The sequence below is a fragment of the Eretmochelys imbricata genome, chromosome 14 (assembly GCF_965152235.1).
Source record: "Eretmochelys imbricata isolate rEreImb1 chromosome 14, rEreImb1.hap1, whole genome shotgun sequence".
Lineage (NCBI taxonomy): Eukaryota > Metazoa > Chordata > Testudines > Cheloniidae > Eretmochelys > Eretmochelys imbricata.
Window position 1 is genome coordinate 39,924,148 of NC_135585.1, and position 25,712 is coordinate 39,949,859.

Genomic DNA, 25,712 nt, shown 5'->3' on the forward strand with positions numbered 1-25,712 from the left:
TGAAAAAACAATCCCCATTAAAGAGAACCTGGCTGAAAATTTCCAACCAGCAGTAAATGTTAAATAAATTGGGGAACATTAATTTTGCCTGATAAGAGCCTGATTTCAAACCCATTTATTCTATCCCATCTGTGTGATTTCTCTTTCAAAGGGATAGTTGCGTGGGGGTAACAATTGAATAAGGAGTAATGTTGGCAGTGCACAGAATATTTTATAAAGAGGAGCCCCTTTAGACCCTGGGTTAGAGTTGAACCAAGCAGCCAAAGCCTGTCTATCCTGACCCAGTTCAAAGACATATGGGAGCTCACTGGGAGTAGAACCCAGAGCTCTTGGCCTAGCTCCGCACTGCTGCTGGCTGAGTATAAATGGTGTAAATGGGTGTACAGAACTTACACGGAAGACATAGAAGACACAGGGCTGTATTGGCATTTTAGTCTATTAGATTCATGCCCAAGTGGTAAGCTTGGTGATGGTCGCAAAGGAGGCACCTTGTTTGCAAGAATTGTTGGATTTGGAGTGTGATTGTTCCATCCTTCATACTACATTTTATCAAGCCACACTCTGTGCCGAATCCTCAGATTGGGTAAAGTGATGAAGGAGGTTACATGAGTATGATAATATTACTGATTGATTGTCAGAGGTGAGGAGCACTAACAATACCTAGTCATTGTAAGTGATGAGTTCTATGTACCTTTGACATTCCCAGAATGAGATATTAGGGAAAGGAGAAACAGGGCCATTCCCTCTGTCACTCTAATCCTGATCATTGTCCTTCTCCTTCCCTCCACAGACATCACAGAGTGTACTGAGGAAGAAAATGTCCAAGCAAACCGCCATGATCAAATTCTTTCTCCTGGGATTCTCTGATATTCGGGAGCTGCAGATTTTGATCTTTGTGGTGTTTCTACCGCTTTACCTGATATCCCTGCTGGGGAACCTTCTCATCATCACAGCCATAGCCCTTGACCTCAACCTTCACAACCCCATGTACTTCTTCCTGATGAATCTGTCCATTCTAGACTTTGGTTCCATCTCTGCCACCATTCCCAAATCTATGGTCAATTCCCTCATGAACACAAAATCAATTTCTTATTCTGAATGTGTCACCCAAGTCTTTTTTTTTTTTCTTATTCTTTGCTTCAGCAAATTTTGCCTTACTGACCATCATGGCATACGATCGATACATCGCCATCTGCCAACCATTGCACTAGGAGACAGTAATGAACAGGAGAGCTTTAATACAAATGGCAGCCAGTGCCTGGAGCAGTGTTATTCTCTCCTCTGCATTGCACACCAGGAACACGTTTGCAATATTCTTCTGTGGAGGCAACGTGGTGGACCAGTTCTTCTGTGAAATCCTCCAGCTCCTCCACCTCACCTGCTCTGACTCGTACCTCGGTGAAATTGTTGTTATTTCACTTCATGTGCTTTTAGGTTTAATCTGCTTTGCTTTTATAATTGTGTCGTATGTTCAGATCTAAAAAACAGTGCTGAGACTCCCTTCGGAGTAGGGCCAGCATAGAGCCGTCTCCACCTGCCTCCCTCACCTCACCTCACTGTGATCTCCTTATTCCTATTTCACCTTCACCTATTCACCTTTGCCTTCCTGTAGTTACTCTAGGTTTACATCAATGTAATTAAAATAGGAATCTATCTATCTATCTATCTTTCTATCTATCTATCTACTGCTTCACATCACCATTCTATGTGATAATCAGTAGCCATAGCAAAGTTCTTAGTGGGTTCTCTGGCTCTTCTTTTTCAGGATAATAACTCTGACGGAGGTATCAAGGCAATGAGGAGTCCTTGCGGCACCTTAGAGACTATCACATTTATTTAGGCATAAGCTTTCATGAGCTAAAACCCACTTCATCAGATGCATGGAGTGAAAAATAGAGTAAGCAGAATATATATTCTAGCACATGAAAAGATAGGAGTTGCCTTACCAAGTGGGGGGTCAGTGCTAACAAGCCAATTCAATTAAGGTGAAAGTGGCCTATTCTCAATAGTTGACAAGAAGGGGTGAATACCAAGGAAAGGAAAATTACTGTTGTCGTGCCAACAAGGCCAATGCAATCAAGGTGGCCCATTTCCAACAGTTGACAAGAAGGTGTGAGTATCAGCAGAGGGAAAATTACTTTTTGAGGCACTTGTCCTCCAATCTATATGTGGGAAATCAAGGTCTCCCTTAATCACACAATTCACAGTAGTATTTGTTTCATTACAAACATTAACAAGAGGTCTCTATCCATATCGGATCCTGGTGGTCATTAGCAGACTCCAAGATTATCCTGGGAGAACCTCCAGAAGCTTTCTTCCCCAAAGTGATTTTAGCCGAAACAGACTCTGTCTTATCGATTCCATCACTTCTAATTTCTTTACAGTCTACCTCATCATTAATATACAATGCTGCTCCACCACCTTTGTCTTTATTTCTGTCTTTCCTGAACAGCACATACTCATCAATACCTGTACTCCAGTCATGATTATTATTCTACCATGTTTCTGTTATCCCTATAATATCTGGTTTCACTTCCAGTACCAGTAGTTCTAATTAATCCATTTTGTCACCCAGGCTCCTTGCATTGGTGTACAAACATCTTATCTGGTGCTGCTTGGCTTCACCCACATTCCTTGCCTGATTGGGTACAGTTATTCTTCTTCCAGTGTCACCTATCTGACTGGTATCAGCACTATCCTTCCTCTGAATGTCCATTCTCCGACCCACTGTGGCTCCTTTCTCCATTGCAGTATCCTTTCTGACTTGATTTTCCGCCCTCTCAATCTTAGAATCAAGCGTGGAGATTACATGAGCATCTCCCCCAAGTTTCTAGTTTAAAGCTCTTTTAATCAGTTGTGCCAACCTCCATCCCCAAATGGACCCTTTTGGTCTTAAATCTAAGAATCAATTAATGAAAAAAGTTGGGGTATGGGGCAGAAGAGGGGCAAGTTAACTGGGTGACAGCTCTTTGGGGTGTGGGGGAATCTCTCTGAAGTGAAGAAGTTTCTCTGTTGTGAGAGAATATAAACCCAGCTCTCAGTTTGTAGTGGGAACTCTTATGGGATCAAAAGATGGAAATCTATCTAATTTCATGGTACAGCCAAATCTTTCGATGTTCATTACTTTTCACGATCACAGGATGCAGCTCATGGAGAAAGGAGATGAGGAAAATCAAACAGATGTGACAGAATTCATCCTCCTGGGCTTTGGGGATCTCCCTGAACTGCAGATCCGTCTCTTCCTGGTTTTTCTAGTGATCTATTTTGGGACCATGGCAGGGAACATCCTCATCTTTGTTCTGGTTGTGACTGATCAGCACCTTCACACCCCCATGTACTTCTTCCTGGGGAACTTGTCCTGCCTGGAGACCTGCTACACTTCTGCCTTCCTGCCCAGGATGCTGGCCAGTCTTCTGACTGGGGACAGAACCATTTCTGTGGGGGGCTGCATGACACAGTTTTTTTTTCTTTTGTTTTCTAACAACTACAGAGTGTTCTCTCCTGGCAGCGATGTCTTATGATCGGTATTTAGCCATATGCAAACCACTGCACTATGGAACCTGTATGAATGGCAAGTTGTGCCTCCAGCTAGCAGCTGGGTGTTGGATAAGTGGATCTCTACCTTGTAAAATAGTAATGTGTTTTATGTCACAATTAATTTTCTGTGGCCCCAGTGTAATGGACAATTTCTTTTGTGATCTCACCCCAATGCTAAAGCTCTCCTGCAGTGACACCAGCCAGATGATGCTGGTTCTTTATATATTTTCCTCCCAGATGCAGTTTCCCCATTTCTATTAACCTTGACATCCTATGTTTGTATCGTTAGCACCATCCTGAGAATCCCTTCCGCCACCGGGAGGCAAAAGGCCTTTTCCACTTGCTCCTCTCACCTCATCGTGGTAACACTTTTCTACGGGACCATAATGATTTTCTACATGCTACCGAAATCCAGCAACCTGAGAGCCCTGAACAAGGTGTTCTCTGTCTGCTACACAGTCCTGACTCCCCTGGCCAATCCCCTCATCTACACCCTGAGAAACAGAGAGGTCAAGGAGGCCCTGAGAAAAGCTGTCAGGAAATGTCTGGCCCTCACACAGAAGTCAGACTAGTTGAATGAAATGAGGATCAATCAATCTGCTTTCTATTGTGAAAGGAGGGTCTAAGTGGGCCCTGATACAGAAATGCAGTGTACAAGAGATGTGTGTGCTTGTGCACACACACACACACACACATAAATTTAAGAGTGATACAGATGGTTGGAATTTTGCAGGGGGAGGAGGGGAGAGAAGATTTTGACTTTTCATCAAAATAACTGAAACCTGAAAAATGAAAAATGTTTTGATTTTTGGCAACTGACATCTGAAAACCTGCAGATGGAAACTGTAAAAAAAAAAAAAAGTGTCGTGCACTGTTGTGGCTGTGTTGGTCCCAGAATATTACAAAGACAAGCTGTGACCCTCTGTACCTTAAAAATAGCACCCTGGATTCCCCTATTCATCACTGTGTTTGGTACAAAGTGTGCCTTGGGAGGGATCATTTGAGAAGTCTGGATCTGCTGAACATTAGTATCCTGTTGAATTGTGGGTACTATCATTGTATGTGATGTTATGAAGAACTGCTAAATGTGTTATTGAAATATAGTGAGGTTGGTTGATGGGCACAGCTGGCCTTTCGGTAACAACAAAGGGGCACCCATCGCTGGCCAGACAGGCGTTGATGGCCCATCAAGAAGAATCCACTCTCCCAGAGACTCCTCAGAGGGCAGGTACACAATGGGTACTGCCCAACCCCACCTCACAACAAGGATCTTTCTAGCACCTGGAGAGAAAGTATAAGGAGGGTCAATGACATCACCACTTGGCCTCTCTCATCCACCATCTCAACACCTGGAAGATCGTCTGGAAGACAAATACTTTGAATTGGGGAAGATTGGTCCCAAGCTGGGAAGGGATTCCAGCCTGTTTATAGAGAACTGCAAGTTGCCTGTAACATCTGTTAGGGTGAGAAACTGTTTGATTCAAATCTTGCTTCATTTGTAGAATTTAGACTGCAAATTTATTTGTATTTCTTATGTAACCAACTCTGATCTCTATGCCTGCTTCTTATAATCACTTAAAATCTATCTTTCTGTAGTTAATAAATCTGTTTTATATTTTACTTAAAACAGTGTGTTTTTGGTTCAAGTGCTTGGGGAATCTCAGCTCAGCTTCACAAGGGCCAACTAATTAATGAGCTTGCACTGTCCAAGGGAGTCTTGAGAGGTGTAAGATGGTATATTTCTAGGGTACAAGGCTGGGGTGATTGGCTGGTGCCTCTCTCTGTATAATACATGACTGGCTTAGAGAACATTCATGCAATTTAACTGGGTGTGTGTCTGCACAAGCTGATGGCTGAGTGATCACAGCACCTGGAGGGGTTTGCTGCTTGTCACTGGCATAGTATTGTGAGAGACAGCCCAGGCTGGAGATTTAAGGGGACGCAGCAGTCCCACAGCTCCAGGTTGTACCCCGGGGATCCCATCACTCAAGGCGGGTGAGGTAATATCTTTTATTGGACCATCTTCTGCTGGTGAGAGACTCAAGCTTAGACAGAAGAGCTCTTCTTCAGGACTGGGAAATGTACTCAGTGTGTCAGCTAAATACAAGGTGGAACAGATTGTTTAGCATAAGTAGTTAACATATTTCAAGGGACTGCTATAGAGTGATCTCTTGGTGAAAAGTGTTCACCCAGAGGTGATACAGTGTTTGTCTTTTATCATTTTTCTGTGTCAGTTCATTTGAGAGCATAGTGATTGTCTGGTTTCACCCACATAGCTGTTGTCTGGGCATTTGATTCACTGGATGAGGTACACCACATGTCATGATAGGCACAGATAGGACCCATGGATCTTGAAAGGTGTGTTGGGGGAAGTATTGCTCATCGTAGCAGAGGAGATGTGTCTGCTGCTTTTGCATCTGTTGTTCTGGCAGTGTCTGCTGCGGCTTTGAGTTGGTGTATCCTGATCTGTGTGGAATTTGCTTCTGATGATGAGCTTGGAAAGGATGGGGGGTTGTTTGAAAGCCAGAAGTGGGGGTTCAGGAAAGATTTCTTTCAGGATGTGATCCCCATCAAGTGTGGATTGTAATTGTTTAATGGTACTTTTCACAAAGCGATCACTCTACATCTGACCTCTAAGTCCTCATTCTCAAAAGAAATCTGCACAACCCTGTCAAAAGATGAGCCTGGGAACTTAAATTCATAACTTTGCAAGACACTAAAATCATGAACTGAATAGATACACTAGATTTATGGCTTATTACAACAAACTGTAACCAACTAACTCCCCCCCCCCCATACACACACACACACACACACACACACACACAGCTTCATTTCCCACCCTCCCTCCCATGACTGGAGGGGTGTGTGTCATAACCATAAGGGTAGCCTAAAATTCCTCCTTACCTGTAAGGGGTTAAGAAGCTCAAATAACCTGGATGGCACCTGACCAGAGGAACCAATGGGGACAAAAGATACTTTCAAATCTGGGGAGCAGGGGGAGAGGCTTTGTTTTGGGTTCTTTGTTTCTGTGTTTGTTTGCTCTCAGGACTAAGAGGGACCGGACATCAATCCATGTCCTCCAAACCATTCTGAACTAGTCTCTCATATTACAGAAATTGTAAGTAGAGCGAGGCAAGGTGGATTAGTTTAATCTTTGTTATCTCAACTTATGAATTTTCCCTTTGCTGGAGGGAGGTTTATCCCTGTTTCGTTGTAACTTTGAAACTAAGGCTCGAGGGGGTTCCTCTGTGTTTTGTTCATCTTTTGTTAACCTGTAAAGTTATCTTCCAACCTGATTTTACAGAGGGGATTTTTACCTTTTCTTTTTTTTAAATAAAATTCTTCTTTTAAAAACTGATTGATTTTTTTTTCAGTGTCGAAAGATCCAGAGATTTGGGTCTGTGTTCACTTTGTAACTGATTGGTTAGGATATTATTCTCAAACCTCCCCAGGAAAGGGGGTGTAAGGGCTTGGGGAAATGGAGGGAGGCGCAGACGTGGTCTGGCCTCCCTGCCCCCAAGATGGACCTGATTGAGGCGTCCTATTCTCTGTACCAACAAACTCTCTTTTAGACCGTGTTCCTGTCGTCTAATAAACCTTCTGTTTTACTGGCTGGCTGAGAGTCATGTCTGACTGCGGAGATGGGGTGCAGGACCCTCTGGCTTTCCCGAGAGCCCCGCCTGTGTGGGCTTACTGTGGGAAGTGCATGGTGAGGAAGGGGATGCTGAATGCTCTGAGGTCAGACCCAGGAAGTTCGAAGCTGTGAAGCTTCTTGCCCTGCAGACAGTCTGTTCACAGAAAGGGGGCTCCGTGTGACAAGCACTTTTATCCAAAGCGCTTTACAATGGTTAGCTAATGGTACAAACAACGTTGGGAAAGATCATTAAGTGGTCCGCAAAGACCCTCAGCAATTTTCAAGTGGTCAATGGAAAAAAAAGTTTGAGAGCCACTGCTTTCATTGATCATCACCTTATCACCAAAACAACAGTAATCAGGACGACTTTAAGTGAGGAGTTACTGCACGTTGGTTTACAAGGCTGGGGGTGGGGTAGGACTTGGACCTGTTCTGTGCACCACCAAAAATTATACAAACCTACTGCCCCTGTTCCTGATGAATTTGCCCATACTCGACCTCGGATCCACCTCCATCACCGTTACACTGTTCTCAATGGTAGCAGATGACAGAACGAGGAGTAATGGCCTCAAGTTGCAGTGGGGGAGGTTTAGATTGGATATTAGGAAAAACTTTTTCACAAAGAGGGTGGTGAAACACTGGAATGCGTTGCCTAGGGAGGTGGTGGAATCTCCTTCCTTGGAAGTTTTTAAGGTCAGGCTTGACAAAGCCCTGGCTGGGATGATTTAACTGGGAATTGGTCCTGCTTCGAGCAGGGGGTTGGACTAGATGACCTTCAGGGGTCCCTTCCAACCCTGATATTCTATGATTCTATGATTCTATGATACACATCACTCCTGACGTATTGAGGTACGACCCCTCTATGTAGTAAGGTGCCACCTATCACCTTGTACATGTTGGTTCAATCAAAACAACTCTATCCATCATATTATTCTTTTGACCCTGTCTTTAGGATGGGTCACCATGTTCTATGTGGAATGTGTTATTTTCGGAGTATTCTGGTATCATCCTGGCATATGTTTATATCTCTAGTGTCCAGTACCTTTTAGGTATGTGTGTCTTTGCAACATCAGCCGCCTTCTTGCCAGCTTCTGTGAGCAGGGCCTGCCTCTGGCTCATAGCTTAGCTTTGCTTTATGTTAGCAAAGTCTTAACAATTACTTTGGCTCAGGCAGTAGGCCTCATACTGGGCCTCTGATACAAGGGTTTATGTTTCAGGGCCTCATCTTACTACATTAGCCAGAGGTTAAGGGTCTATTACAGGAGTGGGTGGGTGAGGTTCTGTGGCCTGCGATGTGCAGGAGGTCAGACTAGATGATCACGTTGGTCCCTTCTGCCCTTAAAATCTATGAGTCTATGAAACAACCTGTAAAATGCTGTGGGATGTAACATTTGTAAACTGTGTATTGGATTTTTAATTAAAATCACAATAAAGGGGTCATTAGCATAGGGAGAGGGAGCGGTCTGAGTGTGATGGGATCACTGATATTTGGGGCTTTAAAAGGCAGCCTGGGGCACTAGACCTTTGTGACTGACTTTCCCTGTCTATACAATGGGGATAATAATCCTTCTTTTGTCTGCTGAGACAGGGAGCTCTTCAGAGCAGGGTCTGTCTCCCACTGTGTCTGTGCAGCACCCAGCAGAATCCTGGGCGCTGATCTCGGCTGGGGTTGGTGCAGCATCTGGCGCAATGAGGCCCTGATCTCGGTCAGGGTCTGTGCAGCACCTGGCACAACAGGGGCCCTGATGTTGGACAAGTGCTACCATAATACAAATAATAAATAATAATAGTGATGAAAAGCGTTAGAGAGGCTGAAGTGTGTGAGGCATGTACACCAGGTGATAGGGCTCATATTTAAATGGGTCAGATTGATCCTCTGGGCACTTTGAATGCCTTCAAATTATATCTAAGATGTGGTCAGGGCCTCACTGTGCTGGGTACCACCCAGACCCCTAATAAGATTGGGATCCCATTGTGCCAGATGCTGCCAAGACCCTGACCAAAGTGAGGGCCCATTGTGCTGGATGCTGCACAGACCCGCAGTGAGACAGTCCCTCTCCGAAGAGCTCATCATCTGAAATTGATTATATCAGAACTGCATAATGGATTGGGATGCCCAATTTCCATTAATTAGCTCTTAGGAGCTGGGACAGCCTTTTTTTCTGTGTTTGTACAGCATCTAGCACAAGGGGGCCTGGGCCATGACTATCATAATACATCTAATAATGGGAACTGATTTCCGAATTCCTTCACCAGCTTTGAAGATCCCAATCTTGGCAGGAAACTGAGGCACAGAGAGATTCAGTGACTTGGATTTGCAAATGAGGCCAAAGGAGTGAAGAGCCCAATTCCAACTGGCTTGCAATGTAATTTGGGGCCTTATTTCCTTAGGCTCCTTTGAAATCCCTAGCCTAAGTCACTTACCCAAGGTTACATGCAGAGTCTCTGGTGAAGCTGTGATTTCAATCCAGGTTTCTTTCGTGCCAGTCCAGTGCCTTAAGCACCAGGCTGCAGGCCACCTGAGGCAGTGCAACTAGGGTGTAGTTTACCAATATGATCATTCTCATCCCTGCCTCTCTCACCTCTGTCTCATCCCTGTCCCTCATCCCCACAGGAATTGGTCGATGACCTGTAGTATTTCCGGGATCACTACTTTGAAAGCCATGGCGTGGAGGATGCTGAGAGAAAGCAGCAGGACATGCTGGAGGAAACAGAGAAGACACTACAGCAGATGGGAGAGATAGATGGCAACTGGGTACAGGAGGGAAATGTGACCCCTGCCCTAGAGGGGAAAACCTGGCATCCCATTCCCCACCCCCAGGAGCCAGACAGAACTGGGGCCCCCTGCAGATGGATTAGAACTGACACCCCTGGAAGGGAAAGGCCCCATGCCCCATTCCTCACCCCAATGAGCCAACCAGTGTCCTTCCCTGGGGCTGGATTACGGCCAGCGCCCCCTAGAGGGGATAGGCCCTGTGCCCCATTCCCCCTCCTGAGCCAGCCAGTCCCCTGCCCTGGGGCTGGAGGGGAGCTGTGCCACAGGCTGTGCCCTCCCCCTATGGCTCTGTTTCTCCAGCTGTTCCCAGGGCCTGGCCCAGGCGCTGATGCTGAAGGGGAAGGTTCTGAACATCACACCTGACTACAGCCCCCAGGTTGAGGAGCTGCTGGCCAAGGCCGTGAAGCTAGACCCAGAGGTGGTGAGGCCTGGAACCAGCTGGGCGAGGCCTACAGGGCGAGCCGAGGGGGCCGAACTCAGGGCAGAAGAGGTTTGGGTGGGGAGGCAGAAGGCTAGGCTGAGGTGCTGACCCTGGCTCCGTGTCCACCCCCACAGTGGAAGAACAAGGTCTTGCTGAAGAACCTGTCCATGGTTCTGCAGCAGCTGCAAGCTGAGAGTGCAGAGCAGCACGCCCAGAATGTCATGGACAGCATCCAGCAGGCCAAGCTGGCTGTCCAGATGGACATGCAGGACAGCCACTTGTGGTGTGAGTGACAGCCCCTTTCCCTTCCCTAGACAACACTCCCGCCCACTCCCTGCCCCAAGGGACACTGGGACCCCACGTAGTGCCACCTGGGAGGGGCTCAGGCTTCCCAGCATGCTCTGCAACTTCCTGCCCTTCATCTGGCTCTAGGGGGAGGACAATATACCTCAGCCAATGCAATATCCCTCCATTCAGGCCTCCATTCTCACTATGTCCCATCATCCCTCCATCCTCAGCTATATCCTTCCCTCAATCCATTCAACCCTCCATTCTCAGTGTCCCGCCACCCCCCATCCTCAGCTATAGCAATCCCTCTCTCCATCCATCCATCCGTCCATGCTCAGCTATGGCCATCCATCCATCACCCCGTCCATCCTCAGCTATATGCCTCTGTCCATCCATTCATCCATCCATCCTCAACTATGTCCCTCCATCCTCAGTGATATCCATCCCTCCATCCATTCAACCCTCCATCCTCAGTGTCCTGCCATCCCTCCATCCTCAGCTATAGCAATCCCTCCCTCCCTCCATCCATCCAGGCTCAGATATAGCCATCCCTCCAGCCCACCATCCATCCTCAGCTATATGCCTCTGTACATCCATTCATCTGCAGCTATATCTCTCCAGCTATATGCCTCTGTCCATCCATTCATCCGCAGCTATATCTCTCCAGCCCACCATCCATTCTCAGCTGTATCCATCCATCTCCCTCAGCTATATGATTCTGTCTATCCATCCTCAGCTATAGCCATCCCTCCACCCATCATCAGCTGTAGCCATCCATTCAATCCTCCATCCTCAGCTATACCCCTTCAGAAAATGTGATTGAAAGACATGGGGGCTCAGTAGGGATCACTCTCCCCTGGGAGTCAGTGCCGGCATCAGTGCCCTTGTGTGGCTCTAGAGGGCACCGAGCAGGGCCAGGGCTCAGTTGGGGTGCTTTCTGTTTGGCCATCAAGTTAGAAAGAACTGTGATGTACTCTGGGTGTGTGTCTATGTCTGTGTGCCTGCTGCCCCCTGCTGGAAGAAATGAGCCCTGCTCAGGGTGTCTGTGTGTCACTGCTACTTTCTGGTCTAACCACTGGAGCCCACTTCCCTACCAGACCCAGGAATTGAACCCAGGAATCTTGATTTCCTGAACATGCTGCTCTAACCCAGTGGACCCCTCCCCCCAACCTTGAGCCAGAAATAGAAACCAGGAGTCTTGGCTCCCAGCCCCCTCACTCTAACCCACTAGACCACCTCAGACCTGGAACAGAACCCAGGAGTCCTGGCTCCAAAACCCGCTGCTGTAACCCTAGCATTGTGCTGTGTTTCTCTTGGGTAAGCTGCATAAATATGAGGAGAATTACACAGAGGCCTTGGAGGGGTTTTCCCATGCAGCAGCCCTTGATCCAGCCTGGCCCGAACCCCGGCAGTGCCAGCAGCAGCTCCTGGATTTCTTGGAGCATCTCACCAGCCTCCTGGAGATCAAGGTAGAGCATCCACCCTGCTCCCTGCCCGGTCTACAGGGAGGCATGTCTCAGTCAGTGACCCAGCCATCCGTCCTCCCCTTGTAGGGCAAAGTGAAGGGTAAGAAGTGGCAGAGCATGCTGGGAAGCCTGCACCCATCCCAGTTGGGCCCCTGTGAGGATGGGCAGTACCAGGGGTCCTTGGGACAGAAGGCGGCACTGGAGCATCGGCCCTGATAGCCCTGCAGCTGGGCGTGAACACGGGGGCCATAGTGCTGGGTAGGGTGGTCTTCAGCCTCACCATAGACAAGAAGGTACCTTTGTGAGTACCAGCCTGTCCGTCTACCCATCTTTAGTGCTTTCTATTAATGTCATCTATCCATCTTTTGTACCATCCATCCATCCTGTTTTCCATCTGTCACTCCTGAGCTCTGTCCATCCTACTATCTATCTGTCACTCCTGAGCTACATCTGTCAGTCCTTGAGCTTCATCCATTTGTCCATCTTGCTTTCTATCTGTCAGTCCAGAGCCCTGTCCATCCTGCTACCCATCTGTCAGTCCTGAGCTTCATCTATCCTGCTGTCCATCTGTCAGTCCAGAGCCCTGTCCATCCTGCTATCTATCTATCAGTCCTGAGCTCTGTCACCCATCCATCCTGCTATCCCTCTGTCAGTCCTGATCTCTGTCCATCCTGCTATCCATCTCAGTCCAGAGCCCTGTCCATCCATCCATCCTGCTATCCATTTTTCAGTTCTGAGCTCCATCTGTCTATCCATCCATCCTGCTATCCATCTGTCCCTCCTGAGCTCCACCCGTCTCTCCATCCTGCTACCCATCTGTCAGTCCTGAGCTCTGTTCATCCATCCGTGCTTCCTCAGTTCCATTTGCCCATGCATCCATCTTCATGACTATCAGTGTGGCCTTCCATCCATCCATCTATATATCCTCAGTGCCATCCATCCGTCACCCTAACTCCTGTCCCAGCACCATGCTCACGCTCTCACCTGGTTTCCTGGCAGCACATTCAGCCTGGCTGACTCCGAGGGCCCCTGTTTTGCCATCACTGTCTATAACATGCTGCAGAGCTGGGGTGTGCTCATCAGTAACCTGGTGGCAATCCCCAAACTGCACCTCCAGCAACACCATGTCCAGCACCAGGGCAATACGAGCACAGCCAGGTCCTTAGTGCTAGAGAGATTCATAGGCCTGGCCCCTGGGGAGGAGGGATATGGGAAGTCACTAGAGATAGCAGGTTGAAGCAGGACTGTAGCCCTTCGTCAGTTTAAGGGTTAATCCCCACCCTTTCCTCACGCCCCTCCCTCCACCTGTTGTTTCCTCCCACCCCCACTGCAGGGGAGGGAAGCATGAATTAACTCGAGACTTCATGTCTTCTACGTGCATCACCTTCTGTGTGGAACGTTAGACCTCAGTTACAGGGCCAAAAACCCCGGAATGTTAGGGCCACAGACCCTGGAATTGGGGCCTTTGTCACCATAAGAACGGCCATACTGGGTCAGACCAATGGTCTGTCTAGCCCAGTATCCTGTCTACCGACAGTGGCCAATTCCAGGTGCTTCAGAGGGAAAGAAAAGAACAGGCGATCATCGGGTAATCCTTTTCAGAGAACTATCCACAATGACTCCACGATCTCTTTCTTGAGTGGTAACAGCTAATTTAGACCCCATCATTTTATATGTAAAGTTGACACCCCCCACCCCCCACCCCCAGTGTCCCAGATCCAGCTGTTGATGCTCATCCCTGATTCTTCACAGGAAAGAGAGAACAACAAAAAACACACATCCAGAACATATTTTGGGGGAGAGAAATTCCTCCTGATCCTTGCAGAAGACCAGCTGAAACCCTTAAGCATGAACTTTTAGAAACATCAGAAGGGACCTTCAGGGCTGCCAAGCCCTCACAAGCAACCTCATCATACAATCCCACACATATATTTGTCCAGCTCTCCTTTAAAACTAATTAAGTTGTTTGCCCACCACAACTCCTATTGGGAGATTGTTCCAGAATCTCACCCCTCTGATGAGTTAGAGAACTTCTCATTTCTGTCCCTGGCCACCAGGGGGAGGAGAGGGGGCTGGGGTGGGGTGGGTGGGGGGAGTGTCTAGAGGGTTAGATTATCATAGAATCATAGAACTGGAAGGGATCTCAAGAGGTCATCTAGATCATCCCTGACATGTGTTTGTCCAACCTGCTCTTAAAAGTCTCCAGTGATGGGTATTCCACAACATCCCTAGGCAATTTATTCCAGTGCTTAACCAGTATGACACTTAGGAAGTTTTTCCTAACGTCCAACCTAAACTCCCATTGCTGCAATTTAAGCCCATTGCTTCTTGTCCTATCCTCAGAGATTAAGAACATTTTTTCTCGCTCCTCCTTGTAACAACCTCTTATGTACTTGAAAACTGTCATCATGTCCCCTCTCAGTCTTCTCTTCTCCAGACTAAACAAACCCATTTTTTTAAAAAAAATCTTCCCTCATAGGTCACATTTTCTAGACCTTTAATAATTTTTCTTCCTCTTTCCTGGATTTTCTCCAATTTGTCCACATCTTTCCTGAAATGTGGTGCCCAGAACTGGACACAATACTCCAGCTGAGGCCTAATCAGTGTGGACTAGAATGGAAGAATTACTTCTTGTGTCTTGCTTACAACACTCCTGCTAATACAACCCAGAATGATGTTCAGTTTTTTTTTGCAACAGTGTTACACTGTTGACTCATATTTAGCTTGTCATCCACTATGACCCCCAGATTCTTTTCTGCAGTACTCCTTCCTTCATAGTCCTTTCCCATTTTGTATGCATGCAACTGATTGTTCCTTCCTAAGTGGAGTACTTTGCATTTGTCCTTATTGAATTTCATCCTATTTACTTCAGGCCATTTCTCCAGTTTGCCCAGATCATTTTTATAGATGGGCACTATATTTGCCCTTTTCCAGTCTTAGAAGTATAGATTATCAGGGTTGGAAGGAACCTCAGAAGGTCATCTAGCCCAACCCCCTGCGAGCAGGACCAATCCCCAAGTTTTACCCCAGATCCCTAAATGACCCCCTCAAGGAGGGAACTCACAACCCTGGGTTTAGCAGGACAATGCTCAAACCACTGAGCTATCCCTCCCCCCTTCTGGAATGTCTCCCCGTCTTCTATGACTTTTCAAAGATAATCGCTAATGGCTCAGATATCTCCTCAGTCAGCTCCTTGAGTATTCGGGGATGCATTTGCAGACTGTGGTGCTCGGACTCCTGGGTTTTGTCCCTGGCTGTGGGAGGGGAGTGTGGTCTGTAACATACAAATCTAATGTCACCATGATTTTGGTCCCAGCTGCACAGGTGTCAATCTCTTGACATCACTGGGGTTGCTCCTGATTTCCAGAAGAGAAAAGGACAGCAGAACTTTGCTCTCTGTATCTTAGTGTGATACCATATTTATCCAGGTAACAATCTTGAAACACAGGTACACAAAAAGGGCAGAGATGCAAGCAAGCTTCCCTGCACACACACTCGGTTTGTTCTCTTGTCCTCTGCATTCACACACATTGAGCAGAGCTCATTTCTTCCAGCCAGGATACCCCCGACACACACCTCCCCCAGCTCCCATTTGTGTTCTGGTTGTATCGTCAAACAGGCATTTTTTATACTACGAGTGACTCCTAGAGGTCATGCAAAATTCTGTGTGTGTTCCCGTGCAGGATTGGAGTCAGCAACCCCTAGAGGAGAAAGGCTCCAGACCCCTTTGCCTACCCTCCTGACCTGCCAGTCCCTGCAGACTGGGCCAGAGCAGAACCCCCTACCACTCCTTCAGCAGTATCCTCCTCAGAGCCTCCTTCATCACCTTGTTTCTCAGGCTGTAGATCAGTGGGCTGAGCAGTGCGAGTATGTGTGTGTGAGCTGGGAACCACACCCTGAGCTCGTAGAGCAGATGTAGCCTTAGAAAAATTGAGCTTTGAACAGAAAGTAGATTTTAATTACTGCAGAGGCTGTTGGCCTGCTATAATGATCCCCTTTGCAGCTGCACCTCTGAGCATGACAGCACCCATGGTCCCAGCCCTCCTCCCAAGGCAATTTGCAATCACCAGCTGGGTCTCTCCCCGGCCCAGCTCTGGAGCTGATATACCAGCACTCTGGTCTTTGATGGCATGAGATGCACATGTGAGATGCTCCATGGTGGGGATGGCTCAACCTCACCAGAGCTGACTTCCTTAGATCCTCTCCAGTAGTGTTGGCTGGTGGGTGAGAAGTCCCTGGAATTGCTGGGATGCATGGTGACAAGTCCATCAGTGGAGGAACTCCATGGGCATTGGAGGAGAGGCACCGAGGGCCAGAGGAGTGGTGGCTGATGTGCAGGTAAATGGGAGTGCAGGTGTAACCCTTCTGCCTGTCAGAGTTGGCAGCAACAAGGGCTGGGTTCAATATCTAGGGGATCCATTCCAATAACACAATGCAAACCGGTTCTAGCCCCCACCCAGTGACCTCGGACAAATATATACCACCCCCGCTGGGCGCCTCCAAGAGGCAATACTTCCCCTCTCACAAGCACCTAGTCTGAGTGTAGCAAAAAGCCTTTTAATAACAGAGAGAAACAATGTGGCATTATGTTGGGGAAACACCACCAACAGGATTCATAATACAACCCATGAGCAAAAAGCCACCCCAAGCAAATTGGGGCATGCCCTTTCCCTTTGGTTCTTGAGTCCAGCAACCCCAAATCATCCAAAGTCCCAAAAGTCTAATGACCCAAAAGTCTCTGTCCTTGGTCAGGGCAGCCCCAGAGTTCAAAAGTTTATCTGCAGAGCTTTACCTCCCAACCTGAGTGGAGATGGGGGCAGGGGTAAAAGGCATCTTACGTGATCTGAAGCTGACCACCCCACAGCTCCATAGGCCTTCGCACCGCTTCGCGGCCCACAAGCAGCTCCCGCTGTCCCACGAACTGCTCCGCGGCCCACCAGTAGCTCCCGCCGGCCTATGAACTGCTCCACCAGCCTGTCCACAAGGCACTCCAGCCATCCTGCAAACTTCTCCACAATATATCTTCAGGCTCCCCCACTACTTAACACAATGCTCAGTGATTTCAGCTCTTAGGTGAATTCAGCTTGTAGTAGGGGAGCCTCAGTGCTGGTGCACCATTAGCCCAAAGTGAGCTCAGCAGCCTGTAACTAGATTCCTAATAAAATCAAAATTAGCTCTGATATTCCACAGTGGAGAGAGGAGGCAGTGCAATTAGCATGTAAGGCCCTCACCAAGGAGCCCATGCCACCAAGCATTAATACTTGTCCCCAACCTCTCTCAATTCACAGAGTTTTGGAACCCATGACCCTTGCCTAGCGAGTGCTACTTAGTTGATGGTGAATCCCTCCATCATAACAAAAGGCCAAGTACAGTTCCAAGCACAGTTCCCATAATCAGGGTAATAACAATTTATTCTTCCTGCACCAATAACAGAGACACTGGGGATCCCACAGCAGCCAAAGTAACCATTTGGGCAGCTATGGCCTCATTCTAGGTGGGGTGGGTGTGCCTATGCAAATGAAATTGGCCCCTGAAGTTCTTTTCCACAACTTGCCACACCTCACCACCAGATGTCAGGGTGGAGCTCATCCTGACACTGCTTACACAGGAAACGAAGCTGGGAATCTCTGACTGCCATTGGATGATTCAGAGATACTCAGAAGTGGTGCAGCACTGGAGGGGACGGGGGAGGATTACAGTAATAGGAGTTTCAAAAGGCAAAGAAGGTAGACAGTGGGGTGTGCATGGAGTTTGATCGATCAGTGTGTATAGGAATAGAGAAAGAGAGAGAGATAGAAGGGTGTGTATTTGGTGATGGAGAGAGGGGTGGGTATGAGAACAGATAGCAGAGTGTGTATGGGAACAGATAGATTAGATAAATAGGTGTACATGGGGGTGGCTAAATGGATAGAGAGAACAAGTGTGTATGGGGATAGACGGATGGAAAGATGGATTGATAGAGGATGTTTATGGGGATGGATGGAGAATAGAATAGTGGTGTGTGGGGGAATGAAGGATAGTTGGGTTGATAGAGGGGTGTTTGTGGTGATAGGTTTATGGATAGATGCAGTGATGAGCTGCCAAAATCTTAACAACCAGTTCCCTATAAAAAGTTCTGATTTAAGGGATGTGCCCCAGTATGTATTTTTTGTACCAACAGGGTTACCATACGTCTGTATTTAAAATTTAAAAATTCCTCCCGGGCGGCGATTTAAGAACCAAAAAGCCTGACCTGTCCAGGAAAATATGGATGTATGTTAACCCTGCCTAAAGTTCTTTTTTAAAAAGATGGGCCTGAACTAGAAATGAGCTTCGTTTCACATGTGTGGGTCCCCGCCACTCCCTGGGGGTGTGCTAGGGTGACCAGATGTCCAGATTTTATAGGGACAGTCCCGATCTTGGGGTCTTTTTCTTATATAGGCTCCTATTACCCTCCACCCTTTGTCCTGATTTTTCACACTTGCTGTCTGGTCACTCTAGTGTGTGCACATGTGTGGGTCCCAGCTGCTCCCTGCCCCCATCATTGAAGCAGGTGTGCAGGGTTACTGCCCTGGGAACTGCAGGGCACCAGTGGACGTGGGGCCAGCTGCAGACAGGGGCGTAGGGCAGGACTAGCTGGAGGCAGGGCGTGCAGGCCTGGCTGCGGGCAGGGCAGGGGTGCGGGGCTGGCTGCAGGCAGGGCAGGGGGTGCGGGGCTGGCTGCAGGCAGGGCAGGGGCTGACTGGAGGCAGGGGCTGGCTGCAGGCAGGGCAGGGAGTGCAGCAGGGGCTGGTGTGGGCAGGGCAGGGGGTGTGTACGGCAGGGGTTGGCCGGAATAAGGGCAGGGGGTGTGTTAGGATATAGATATTCAGGCCCATCTGTAAAGGCCTATACTTTAAGAATTTAGGTGTATTCTTGTCACTTGGCTAGTTATAGAGGTATAAAAGAAAGAATCAAAATCACTGTCTGCCACTGTAAGGTCCTTCTCTCACTGTGACAGTCTGAGGCCCTGTTCTTAGGCTAAGGCCTTTGGCTAAGCAGCAGAGGCAGCCATAAGCCGGGAAGCGACCGGTCACATCCTCACATTCCAACCTAGTCACATGGAAATAAGGTGCTATTGGGCTGTTAGGAATACAATCCTGTCCTGATAGTGCCTATCACCTCCAGAGAAAGGGAAGTGCCTAGAAGATGTAAAAGGAAATTGAGGTTGTTAGTTTTCTGTCTGGCAAGAACTCACTTATCAATAGCTGGGATGTGAAATCCTCACTTCTGTATTGTTTTGTCATTATAGTTCCCACTTTGCTATTGTTTGTCTGTATAATCTCTGTCTGGTTCTGTGATTTTTTCTGTCTGCTGTATTAATTTTAATTAATTTTGCTGGGTGTAAACTAATTAAGGTGGTGGGATATAATTGGTTAAATAATCATGTTACAATATGTTAGGATTGGTTAGTTAAATTTCGGTAAAATGATTGGTTAAGGTATAGCTAAGCAGAACTCAAGTTTTACTATATAGTCTGCAGTCAATCAGGAAGTGAGTGTGTGTGTGTGTGTGGGGGGGGGAATGGGAACAGGGAATGGGGGTGGGGAAATTGAAATCATGTTTGGCTAAGGGCAGGAGTGAGAACAGGGACACAGGTAAGGCTCTGTGGTGTCAGAGCTGGGAAGGGGGACACTAAGGAAGGAAACTGGAATCATGCTTGCTGGAAGTTCACCCCAATAAACATCGAATTGTTTGCACCTTTGGACTTCGGGTATTGTTGTTCTCTCTTCATGTGAGAAGGACCAGGGAAGTAAATGGGTGAAAGAATAAGCCCCCTGACAGGGTGCGGCAGGGGCTGGCTGCGGGCAGGGGGTGCAGGGCTGGCTGGAGACAGGGCAGGGGCTAGCTGCAGGCAGGGGCTGGCTTTGGGCAGGGCAGGGGGTGCGGCAGGGGCTGGCTGCAGGCAGGGGCTGGCTGCAGGCAGGGGGTGCGTCAGGGACTGGCTGCAGGCAGGGTGGTGGGTGCTCACGGGGAGAGCGGCTCAGAGCAGCCCAAGCAGCAGGACGCAGCCCAGGCCCAGCAGAGCAGCCGGGGAACCACCAGGCAGCATCGGGAGCCCCAGGGCCAGGGGAGCAGCAGCAGCAACAAGGCTCGTGCCCAAGGCCAGGCGGCAGCCCACATGGCTCCCGCAGCGCAGCAACCCCGGCAGCTGGAGGAGGAATTACATCACTTCCAGGCTGGAGCCCATCAAAACCTCAGCGCCCCCTGCAGGGAAGTGGGTTAACAACCAGTTCTAAAACTGCTTCAAAATTTAACAACTGGTTCGCGCGAACCGGTGCGAACCGGCTCCAGCTCACCACTGGATAGATGGAATACGGGGTGTTTATGGGTTTAGACAGATGTGTGTATGGGGATGGATAGATTGATAAATAGGTGTATATGGGGGGAGAGAGAGTGGTTTGTATTAAGATAGTTAAATCAAAATCAACATATTTGTAAGATATTTGATACAGTCAACATATTTTGCTATAATTATTTTATATTACCACAAATGTGTGAATTTTTATCTGATAAAAATCAACTGGTTTATGACATACTTATTTGATAGAATCAGTATATTCATTTGATGTTTATTTGGTAAAAATCAATGCATTCCTGAGATATTTATCTGATAAAATCAATACATTCATTATATTTATATATATATAGTGACAAAGCTCTGTCCTTGTCTCAGTGGGTCCCACGCTTCCTGGCAGATTTCACTGGCCTCAGAGGCTCACTGTGACCCTCCATGTAGCCCTTCTCTCTCTAGAGGCAAGGGTCACAGCCTACTGATCCATTTTCATCATAAGCCAGCAAGTGAGGTGAGGAGAAGCAACCCTCCCTCGCACAGTCTCTGTTGTCTCCCAGTCTCAGTGATTAATTGGGGAGGGGAGCCCAAGCCCACCCTCTACTCCAGGCTCCAGCCCAGGGACCCTAATAGTAGCAGCTATGGTAGCTGACTTTTTGGAAATAGGACATGTACAATTCCCTGGGCCACTTCCCCACAGCAGCCCCCACTCAATATCTGCTTCACAGTTACCTCAGGGTCTCCTTCCTTGCATCTAATATGGATTTGTACTACTTAGTTCCTCCAACAGCATGGCTTCCTCCTACAGCTTCTGACACACACACCCACACCTCACTGACTAACTGGGAGGCTTTTAACTAGTTCCAGCTAGCCCTTCATCGGCTTCAGGTGTCCCAATCAACCTAGTCATCTCCACTGCTTTCTAGAAGGATCTTAATTGGCCCCAGGTGTCTTGATTAACCTGGAGCAACTGCCATTTGGTTACCATGGTACCAGGGATTTGTTTAGTTTGGGCTAACATACCTGTTCCTCACCACTTTACTACAGCCATCTGGCCTTGCCCCGTCACAATATATAATTCTTCAAATCAAGACTGGCTCCCTTTCTGGAAGAAATTCTTTAGCCAAATGCAAGGTCTACATTAGTCAAACACAAATAATCTGCTTCAGTACTGGGGTAACTGGATGAAATTCTCTGGCCTCTGATATACAGGAGGTCGGACAAGATGATCTAATGAAAACATATTTTCAAGACAATTTTCTTGGAAAATCAATATATTACTGTGAATAATTATTTGATCACAGCAATCTAATCTTGCTGTATTTATTTGATAAAATCATCATATTTAGGAGATATTTGATTAAATTAACTTTTTCATAAGATACTTGATTATTCATGGAGATGTTTCATCTGATAAAATCAGCATATGATTGAGATATTTATGTGATAAAATCAACCTAATCATGAGCTGTTTATTTGATACAAATCAAGAAAAGGGGATCGTAGAAGAATATTTGTCTATATCTATGATGAAGATATAGATTTGCCATATCAGATATAGATCTCTGATCTATATCTCCTAAATATGATGAAATTGGGTCTTCAATGTAGTGTAAATAATCATAGAATCATAGAATATCAGGGTTGAAAGGGACCTCAGGAGGTCATCTAGTCCAACCCCCTGCTCAAAGCAGGACCGATCCCCAATTAAATCATCCCAGCCAGGGCTTTCTCAAGCCTGACCTTAAAAACTTCTAAGGAAGGAGATTCTACCACCTCCCTAGGTAACGCATTCCAGTGTTTCACCACCCTCCTAGTGAAAAAGTTTTTCCTAATATCCAACCTAAACCTCCCCCACTGCAACTTGAGACCATTACTCCTTGTCCTGTCCTCTTCTACCACTGAGAATAGTCTAGAACCATCCTCTCTGGAACCACCTCTCAGGTAGTTGAAAGCAGCTATCAAATCCCCCCTCATTCTTCTCTTCTGCAAACTAAACAATCCCAGTTTCCTCAGCCTCTCCTCATAAGTCATGTGTTCCAGACCCCTAATCATTTTTGTTGCCCTTCGCTGGACTCTCTCCAATTTCTCCACATCCTTCTTGTAGTGTGGGGCCCAAAACTCAAAACAGTACTCCAGGTGAGGCCTCACCAATGTCGAATAGAGGGGAACAATCACGTCCCTCGATCTGCTCGCTATGCCCCTACTTATACATCCCAAAATGCCATTGGCCTTCTTGGCAACAAGGGCACACTGTTGACTCATATCCAGCTTCTCATCCACTGTCACCCCTAGGTCCTTTTCCGCAGAACTGCTGCCTAGCCATTCGGTCCCTAGTCTGTAGCGGTGCATTGGGTTCTTCCGTCCTAAGTGCAGGACTCTGCACTTATCCTTATTGAACCTCATCAGATTTCTTTTGGCCCAATCCTCCAATTTGTCTAGGTCCCTCTGTATCCTATCCCTGCCCTCCAGCGTATCTACCACTCCTCCCAGTTTAGTATCATCCGCAAATTTGCTGAGAGTGCAAACCACACCATCCTCCAGATCATTTATGAAGATATTGAACAAAACCGGCCCCAGGACCGACCCCTGGGGCACTCCACTTGACACCGGCTGCCAACTAGACATGGAGCCATTGATCACTACCTGTTGAGCCCGACAATCTAGCCAACTTTCTACCCACCTTATAGTGCATTCATCCAGCCCATACTTCTTTAACTTGCTGACAAGAATACTGTGGGAGACCGTGTCAAAAGATTTGCTAAAGTCAAGAAACAATATATCCACTGCTTTCCCTTCATCCACAGAACCAGTAATCTCATCATAGAAGGCGATTAGATTAGTCAGGCATGACCTTCCCTTGGTGAATCCATGCTGACTGTTCCTGATCACTTTCCTCTCATGTAAGTGCTTCAGGATTGATTCTTTGAGGACCTGCTCCATAATTTTTCCGGGGACTGAGGTGAGGCTGACTGGCCTGTAGTTCCCAGGATCCTCCTTCCCTTTTTTAAAGATTGGCACTACATTAGCCTTTTTCCAATCATCTGGGACTTCCCCCATTCGCCATGAGTTTTCAAAGATAATGGCCAATGGCTCCGCAATCACAGCCGTCAATTCCTTTAGCACTCTCGGATACAACTCGTCCGGCCCCATGGACTTGTGCACGTCCAGCTTTTCTAAATAGTCCCTAACCACCTCTTTCTCCACAGAGGGCTGGCCATCTATTCCCCATGTTGTGATGCCCAGCGCAGCAGTTGGGGAGTTGACCTTGTTCGTGAAGACAGAGGCAAAAAAAGCATTGAGTACATTAGCTTTTTCTACATCCTCTGTCACTAGGTCGCCTCCCTCATTCATTAAGGGGCCCACACTTTCTTTGGCTTTCTTCTTGTTGCCAACATACCTGAAGAAACCCTTCTTGTTACTCTTGACATCTCTTGCTAGCTGCAGCTCCAGGTGCGATTTGGCCCTCCTGATTTCATTCCTACATACCCGAGCAATATTTTTATACTCTTCCCTGGTCATATGTCCAAACTTCCACTTCTTGTAAGCTTCTTTTTTATGTTTAAGATCCGCTAGGATTTCACCGTTAAGCCAAGCTGGTCGCCTGCCATATTTACTATTCTGAATAATCTGAATTGGGTCAGTATTTAGCAGAGCAAGTATATTGTCATTGTTTCAAATGTACTTTGTGTTACTATGTGAACATTAACATTTAAAAATCCTTGGATCTTCCTTCTATCTGGATGACCATGATGGTTTAATATTGTGGCTGAGATTACTTTCTCTGTATCGAGGTCCTTTTTTGCTTCTCACTGCAGTAACCTCACAGGCATTAGGAGTTTGCCCTCATAACATACCTGTGAGTGAGGGAAGGGATTTTATTCCCCATTTCACAGATTTGGAAACTGAGGCACGGAGCTATGCAGGGCTAGAGTCACAAAAGGACTTAGGTGCCTAACTGCCACTTTCAGCAACTACATCCCAGAATCAGGCCCCACTGGGATCCCAAAACCCTTGCTCAGCCTCTGCCGAGACCTGTAGGCGCCTACATTGGTTTGCCGCCTATAATTTTGCAGTAAAAGTTCCTAGGGAACCTACTTCTGCCTGTGTACATGCATACTGCAGCACCACACTGGGCATCCACACACCTCAGCACTAGAGCAATGCCCAAACCAGGGAAAGACAGGTGTTCCTGTGCCCAGCTCACTCGTGGGGCCCGATCTGGTGGGCAGGCTCTGAGCTCATCTATGGGATCAGGCCCTTGTAGGTAAGATTACACCAATTGGCCTGGGAGCACAGGGACAGGATCCAGGGCCTGCCACCTCCGAGGCGGGTGCTCTGCTCACCAGGCTCTAGAGTCATTCTCAGGGCTGTGCACTCTCGCTCTCTGCCTCTCACCCATTGAGTCTTTCGTTCTTTAGGCAGAGTGGCCCAGCTCTGATGGGACAAACTACAGGAGTGTCCCCCACCCCCAAAATGAGAGTATCTGACAGCCCAGGGGTTAGAGAATGCACAGAGCCACGTTTAAATCCTGTCTCCCCCTCCGGCAAAGGGCAGCCTGAATGGGACGTGTCCCCGCTGGTACCCTAACCGTGGGGCTGAACACTATGGGGGAGTCCCTCACCCCAGCTCCTTTCACAAAGGGCATTGCTGCCTAGCCTCAAGGGAAGGTTTGCAGCTGTGACCCCCAAGCAGAGGGAGGCACCGAACTCCCTGCGTGGGGTGGGGCTTAGGACACGCCCTTGCCGTGGCATCTCCCATTGGATAGCTCAGGCACCTCCCTGCCTAACACGCTGTCTTTTGGGAATCCCACTTGAAGGCACCTCTCTCCCCATTTGTTGTGTAGGGAGCATGTGTGCTGAGCTCAGGCCGGAGTTAGCTGCGGTGACGCTCAGCCTGACCATGCCTCAGCTCCTTGGGGAACTGGGCCTGACGTGCTGCACCCAAGGTCACAAAGCTGGGCTATAGCAAAGCTGAGGACTGAGCCCAGGTCTCCTGAACCTTAACCCCAAGGCCAAGGAGCAGCTCATTAGCTGGGGTTAATTGGCATCGCTCCGTTGACTAAGGAACCTCAGGAAGTGGCTTGTTCGTTCCACCGGGAGTGCCTGAGTAAGAGCTGAGAGCCAGATTTTAAAGGCACTGAGGCATCTGGGTGTCTGGCCCTCAGTAACCACTGAGTCAGAGTCTCAGCACTTGTTTCTTTATCCCTTCCCATTAATATCCCTGTTATTATCCCCAGGGCCCCAGAGTCTGTGTGTAAGGCACAAGCTGCCTCC

At 47.8% G+C, this 25,712-nt stretch overlaps 2 pseudogenes; both read left to right on the forward strand.

The window, feature by feature from the left end:
• Window positions 1-3,140: 3,140 nt before the first annotated feature.
• LOC144275119 (olfactory receptor 2AP1-like) lies at window positions 3,141-4,109 on the forward strand (annotated as a pseudogene).
• A 4,116-nt stretch (window positions 4,110-8,225) lies between these two features.
• Window positions 8,226-13,362, forward strand: LOC144274015 (tetratricopeptide repeat protein 5-like; annotated as a pseudogene).
• Window positions 13,363-25,712: the final 12,350 nt, after the last annotated feature.